This window comes from Austrofundulus limnaeus, unplaced genomic scaffold (assembly GCF_001266775.1).
Source record: "Austrofundulus limnaeus strain Quisiro unplaced genomic scaffold, Austrofundulus_limnaeus-1.0 Scaffold178, whole genome shotgun sequence".
NCBI lineage: Eukaryota > Metazoa > Chordata > Actinopteri > Cyprinodontiformes > Rivulidae > Austrofundulus > Austrofundulus limnaeus.
In genome coordinates, this window is record NW_013952580.1 from 397082 (window position 1) to 404832 (window position 7751).

Below are 7751 nucleotides of genomic sequence, written 5' to 3' on the forward strand. Positions count from 1 at the left end.
GTGTGTGTGTGTGTGTGTGTGTGTGTGTGTGTGTGTGTGTGTGTGTGTGTGTGTGTGTGTGTGTGTGTGTGTGAAGGCAGGCGGCTGCTCTGCAGGATCGCAGCTCACTTTCCATAATCTCTTTGATCTCACTCTGACTGCACGCGCCACAGGACTGAAAGAAAAGTCATCATCAACAGGAGGAAATTACCGAGGAGGTTAAAAAACATCTGACAGTAGATTTTTTTTGTCCAGTACTGAAACAGTCAATTTAACAAATAATGTGCCAAGATTTGATGTAGTTGTAGCTGAGAGTCATTCACTATATATACTCTAAGTGCTACTCATTGCACATTTTTTTTTCTTTTAAAACTTAAGCATTTGTCAAGTCCAGTGACTCCAACGKGCTTTACACTACTGTCATTCACACATTCACACACTGATGGTGGTAAGCTACATTGTAGCCACAGGYAGGCTGATAGAAGTGAGGCCCTCTGACCACCACAAGCTGGCAAGGCAGATGAAGTGTCTTGAACGAAGTGGGAGTTTGAACCGGCAACCCACCGATTACAGGACRAACTCCTACCTCCTGTTGCCACTGTCGCTCAATAAAACTTTTAATGGTTAAAAAAAGTTAGAAATGCATGAAGCAGCTGCTCTCACTTGTTTGGTGACATAAACTTGTAACCCCTACATATTCAACTGGTCCGATTATGCCCTTATACAGACTTAATGTATTTGTTCTAAACTGATTCATGTGAAAATTTCCTTAAGGATCACAGATGAGATTTTTCATAAATGTTTTGTGAGCTCGTTGTTTATATTTATTGACATGTGACCCGCAAAGTTGGGTTCTGCTATGCACCTGCGCACAAAAAAAGAAAGAAATCGTCTTCTCACAATAGTTTATCCAGAAAGGACTAAAGTTCAGTTGCAGTCAATTTTACAAACACTGAGCTGAAAGTTTATTGTGGTAGTAGCTGAGTGTCTTCCTCAAAACATACTTTAAGCTCTTGCAGATCTCACAATACTGCATGAAAACACTCATAAGGTCAGTTACAAGGTTTGACTAAAACATAAATGACTCAATCCTGTTAGTTTATCCTAGAATTACAACCTTAAAGGTGATGGCAACAATTCATGGTAAACTCTATCTATCTATCTATCTATCTATCTATCTATCTATCTATCTATCTATCTATCTATCTATCTATCTATCTATCTATCTGTCTATCTATCTACAATTGAAACTCTGTTTCAATCTGTAACATATGAATATTTCTGCAGCCAGTTTATACAAGGCTTTAAAACCTGTTTATGTCTCAGGATTGGAGCTCACAGCACGGCAACATATTTCAGAATATTCTTGAGGGAATTTTTTTTTAAGTACTATGCTTTACTTAAAGCCGGGGGGTGGGGTGGGGGGGTGGAGTCTGTGGCTGCAGCCGACAAAACGTCCAGCTGGATTTTAATTTCTCATAGTTTGATATAGATTTTGGTGATTACATGCTTGTATCTGCACAGCTCATTTAAATACTTTTTTCATGTCTGATGTTTAGCAGAAGCCCATTTAAAAGCTTGTTATTGTACTGAACAACACTGGCTTGTACCATTATTTCATTCATTAATAATTAATGGCTTCCCTTTAGGTTACTGCCATGTAATGGGAAAGTGTAGCCTTTATTTGTCCTATCTCAGTACCAGAAATGTCAGATTTGTTTTGCAGATAAAAATAGTTTGTTAAAACAATCAACATTTTAGGATTTTGAACAAAAAATTCAGATTTTTACTTGGGAAGTTTAACACATAGTAAAAACATATACACATTTATTCATGGGCTTTTGTTTTCCGAGTCCCCAAACAACCTTTTTGTGCACCTTTACTCCCACAGTTATTACTTAATGTAGTGAATATTTAAAGAAAGGCAACAAAACTTTGAAGTTTTTTCCCCTCAAACATCCATCTATCAGTCCAGGTGAGGGTTCTGGCTGAATTAAACCTAAATGCTGCTCTCTCCTTGTGAAAATGACATTATCATGGCAAGTATGTGTTGTGATGAATTGCAGTCAGTCCTGCGCTACACCCAACTTATCTATGCTCTTTGAAGCTTGTGCTGCGAGGCTGTGATTTTGGATGTGTGAGAAAAGCAGGGGTGGGGAGGAAGGAGTGGGGGTGTGGTGCTTGATGATTGGGGGGCAAAAAAAAGTGAGCAAGCTGCAAACTGTGTGTATAAGAGATGCGTGTTTATTCTATTTTTAGTAACGTTACGCACTGTTACATAGTTGTTAGAGGATTAATCCACAGCCGTGCTGATCCACGATATCAGAACAGCAGTTATGTGAGGATTTTTTACTCCTTCTTTGCCTGTCACCCTTCATTGCACTCAGAGTCCCTGTGTGTAAAATCCTGCAGAGTAAAAATTCATACCACAAGAGTTGCACAAGCCCCAAGACTTGAATATTAAYAGCCTTCTGGTGGTTTTCTGGCAGAATAAACACTTGACAGAATCCCCCCACCTCCCCTTCTTTCTCATGAATTGAATTCACGTGACAGTGCCAGGTGGAATCCTGCTACGAGTCTCCGATTCCCCACTGGTGCTGTGATTTGTGTTGCGTTCATTGTCGTGGTGTCACCAGAAATCTCTCAGCAGCTCCTGTAGTTGGATGAGTGTGACTTAAAAATTGTAAAACTTTTAAAATTTAAAACTCCTATACTGATCCGCTGCCTTATGTCATACTGAAGCATAAACCATAGTGGAGCGTTTTAGTGATACTGTGAACAACCACATAAAACAAATCAAATCTGAGCAAACAAACAAACTCAGCAGCCAATAACCAAGCCAGGTTCAGTGTCACCTAAGTCTTTCTTTTTCACACTTTAACGCTTGGTTTGAACATCAACAAGTCATCAGAACAACTAGATGGAGGATTAGCTATTCGTGTTAACAAGCAGCTGACGTGTAGTTTCCCACATGTTGGTGWGAAAAACACATGATAAATCCATATATTTTTTCTGTTAGGGTTTCAGCTCATCTCCCTGCTGTTACCACATTTTAACAATAGCCTTCTGTTTACTCATGTCCCGTATTATTTCTTGGCCTAAATCGCAAACAGGCCCTCCCCACCCCCTCCACCCCCCATCAGTTTGAAAATTAATCAGCATGTAACATGATTAATGTCAAACACTAATTAGGTTGTGCGTATTCCAGTTTGTTGATTTTGATTTGGTCTGTTTGAAGCTGGTGTCTACCCTTAGGTGAAGTGCTTTCAAATATTATTCGTTTCTTACTAATGCTTAAAATAACTGACACGTTGCTTCAGCTCACAGCCCCGTATGGAAACCAATTATAAACCATAAAATAAACATTGCAACTGACAGCTGAGAAAGTGAAGTATGAAATGAGTTCAGCTTTCATCTGGACACAATGCTGCTGAAAAATCAGAAGAAAATGAAAGACMATTTCCATTCCCTATGAGATTATAACCTCCAGGGCCAACTAGAGGAGGAAACAGGTTTTCTGTTTAGAAAAATCTGGCCTCTATCCCCTTAAAAATCCTCTTAATACCCCTTGGTAAATGGTTGTTAAATCTGTGCTCAGGAGGGTGAATGTGATTTGGAGTTTTAATGCATGACCACTGCAGGTGTAGCACATATTTTGGTCTTCTTTGAAGTGATTAATTCTTCTCCTTCTGCCACTTATGTTATGGTTCCAGCACACTCACAGACTCCTCGCACCTCTTTACCCGGCTGCTTCTCCTGCAGCGGAGAGATTAGCTTTATTCCACCGCAGTTAGAAAAAATGCAGAAGGAGTCACGTTGCAGGAAGTTTGTTGTAGGACAAAATTTACATTTCTTTTTAAGGAAATTTGATTAGTTTTGCACATATTTGACATAGGTGTCAAATGTATTTTTTTCTTTTTTTAGAGATCTTAATTTTTTACRTCAGTGTACCTGTATTGTTTTTGATGGAAAATGCTGAGGGACAAAAATAAACTTTTACACGAGACTTTGGCAGTTTTATTTTTACTCATGTTGATAGGCATTAAAGTAGCATTTTGTAACTTAAGAAATCAAATTCAAAAAGTTCAATTCCAACCCAAAAAATATTCCAGTCTTTGCAATTCTTTGTGATGCACACACTTTCAAGGGAAAAAAAAATTAAACCTTAAAACCTTTCTGAAGACTGGAGAAATACATTTTGTTGAACATTTTGTTGAATTTATAAGTCATCATGTTTGGGCCCTGCAGGGTCCTGGCTGCATTTTACTGTTATGCTGAATTGTACTTTCTCTCAGTAAGTGGATTTTTGCTTGACTATATTCTTTATTTGGAACTTCAAGTATAAAAAAATCACAAATATGCAATATTTTTAGGAATACAATGATTGTACAGAAGCTTCAATGCAATAGCTCAAACATTATTCATGTAGCTGTGTAGCTTTTTGGTTTGGGAAAAGTCTAAATGCTACTACTATAAAACCATAAAACAGAGATATAGATTGCTAGGTACTTATTATATAATTTGCTGTGATGTTCATTTTGACCTAGCCTATTATTGACAGGTTAATCACAGATGAATACAAATCATCCATCTGCACCAGCAGGCTGAGCTTTCTTCAAAAGAGATAAAAAAAACACATAACTCTGGGAGATAAATGTCTCTCAAGTCATGTGAAAAATAAAGATAACTGCTTTGTCCATCTGTCCCCCCCACCGACCAACCGATCAGCATGAATTGTACAAATACACAGTATATTTGAATAAGTCTGAAGGAAAGTTTGAGTGGAGAAACAAAGGTTTCTGTCAAGTTGTCTAGAGGACTGTTCTTAAAACAGTCAGACATCTACTCTACAGTTTTATTCATAACTCTTAAAAAAAGTCCTGACATATTCTGAAAAATGTACAATTCATCCTCCTTTTTGCTGGTTCGTTTCTTAGAACTGGGAATCTCCAGTCTACAGTAGATTCTGGTTTGTTGCAACTTCTCCAACTCATTTCTTTCCCTGTCTGATAACAAGTTTGGGTGTTTGCTCAGACTGACTTCCCATGGAGTCACTCTGAAGACAAGTGGTGTGACTTTAAAATTTTTATGGTGTTTTTCTTCAATGTTCTAGTCAGAAGGGCCACTGATCCAGAATTTAAAGTTTCCTCCTTTTTATCTCGAGGACAGTGAACGCCATAAAAGAGACAACATGTCTGATGAAAACAATATTATAAAGCCTTAATATACCCTTACAATAACAAATAATGTCCCTTTGTGCACCATGCAGGTGTCAGTTTGTGAATCTTTTTGTACTTCTCTTCAACTCCAATAAAAACAATCAAGATGACTGTACCGCTGCAGAGACGATGAACTTGCCTGTATTTAAAACACACATCTTCTTTGACTTCAACCTGATCAGTCTTTTGTTTAAAGCAAACAGTTTAATAAAGGCTTTAGGACCTAAAGTTTAGGTGTTAGTCGTTACCTGGTGTTTACAGCCTTCTGTGCTGTGGTTCAACTCTGAGATCAAGACTCTCCAGAAATGAATGAAATAGAGGAGAAACAGGAGTTTGTGTTTCTTCACAACTGTTTCTATCAATAAATTGATTCCAGTTGTGTGTGAAAGAAACTTTTAACAAGTTCATAATAGAAACTATAGAGCCTCTCATGGCTTTAAAGATGAATTCAGCGCATCCAGCATCAGAAAGTGTCAATAAATTCAACATAAATCTAATGATTTTTGTCCTCTTTTTTTTTTTTTTTTTAGCAATTTTTATATTATTTAATGAATGATTGCATTAATTTGATATGTTTTCAAACTTTTGGCAACTGTAATGTTTTGGACCCGGTGTGTTGGGTCGATTTCTTCACTACACTATAGGGCATGCTACATTCCTGCAAAGCTCACTGCAGCTACAGTGATTCAATTTCTGTTGAGATCAGCAACCAACWGGTGTAAAAAACTACCTGTGGGCTTTCAGTGGTTCTGTGATTATGTTCTCAGCCYGTAGTGTTGCTCAGCAGCTGCTGGGCTGGATGTGAGCTAACAGGGAGGGAGGCGCAGCTTCTGAACTGAGAATTAATTTCAGTATAATACCAGTTATAGCTGTTTTATCTAATCGAATAAAACCTAAATACTTAATTGTATTTATTTCCTCTTCAGTGAAACATCTCTCAGCGGTGGTTGAGGTAACATTTTGGGAATATTAAATTACAAGTAAAAAATTAAGCTTTACCTATAAAACAAAATATTTTTTTCCCATAATGTGCTAAATTATAGCTTGAAGGAGAAGTGTACATAAAAGAATTACTTTATATGCCAGGTTTTGCTCCTCCTATTGTTACATAATAAAATCATTTAAATTTATGTGAGAGATTTATCTCTGTTTTAATTTAATCACCTTTGGAATCCAGCTAAATGTCAGGTTCAATGTAATTCACACCAAACACTAAAGTTGCTTACATTAAAACCAAACACTTCATGTTCCTCTGCTCTGAAATCGCTGGAGTTTCTTGTTGGCTTTCTGTTTTTTTTTTAATCTTCAGCTGCAGGTGGATGGTGCGTCAGCAGCTGCAAGATTCTTCTGCTAGTCACGTCAGTCCTAGTCTGAAATCCTTCACTTTCCAAATCCTCACTTCGGGCACCTGTGCTCTCCCATCTAGATGATCCATCTGTGCTGAGCTTTCCTCTGTGAGACGAGAGATCATTGATGGGTGATAAAAGCTTAGGCCTTAATCCTAAACACATACAGGATTAGAGAACAAGTGTTGCATGTTTGAGGTGGGGCGGTTGAGCATCGTGACATGGGGAATACGCGTTTTGTACTTTGTGACAACAATTCTTCAAGCAAGGAATGAGCTCAGTTGACGTGCACGAAACGGAAAGGAAGCAGGCATCTTTATCGTAGAAGCTCATCACTACAATTTATGAAAACAACACAAACCCTGCTTCACTGAAGAGTGAGATCGTTGCATTCCCCTATTAAACTGAGGAAAGCATTAAGAGTTGAAAATGAAACTCTCGACAAATGAGGACTCAATTAATAGTTCTTCTTTGTAAAACCATCAGAGAAAAAAACAAGATGATGCGATCAAGCTGAGGTTAGAAATGCATGTTTCAATCTCTGGATATGTTATTCAAAAGCTGTCCACTTTAATTATTAGAGGGCCAACTGCCTCCGGGAGTAATCTCACTGTGTTTGAGGTGTTAGGACAGRACCACACAGCAGGCTGCAGAACGTTCTGATGCCAAAGTGTGGTCAAGCTGTGAACGCTCATTCTTGTCTGTAAGAGTTCACTTCATGGTCTGGGACGCTATTCAGGAGAAAACACACCGAGAAACAAATGAGTGATCACAGCGTTGTTATATAATAATTTATAGCAGCCTTATCATGTCAGTGCAGCTAAATATTCTTTTTAAAATGCAGCTAAACTAAAGATGTGACGGCATTATTTGGTCATTCTGAAACTTTCTGGCATCTGTAATTAAAAAGAAAAGAAACTCTGTTTTGCTAACCCCTCTGGAAAATTCTATTTGAAAAAACAAAAGTCTTCAACCAGGCATTGATTCAATTCAATATTTATTATCTGTTCATTAGGGGACAGCTTTGACCTGGTGCTGTAGAACTGATAATACATCTGTTATTTTTCAGGTCATTTGGTTTCTAGTGTGGAGCTTAAATGTAATAACCAACACTACTTCTCTGCTTTCATCACCTTGAACCAGAATGATTATGTTTCCACTTCAGCCACCAAATCCAATCATTTAAACAGAACCATATATATATATA

General features: G+C 37.8%; 1 protein-coding gene across 2 annotated transcripts in view; it reads left to right on the forward strand.

Annotated features, from left to right (window-relative positions):
• LOC106524179 (kazrin) overlaps positions 1-7751 on the forward strand; it is a 172003-nt gene that overhangs the window by 952 nt on the left and 163300 nt on the right. The gene's annotated exons all lie outside the window — the stretch shown is intronic.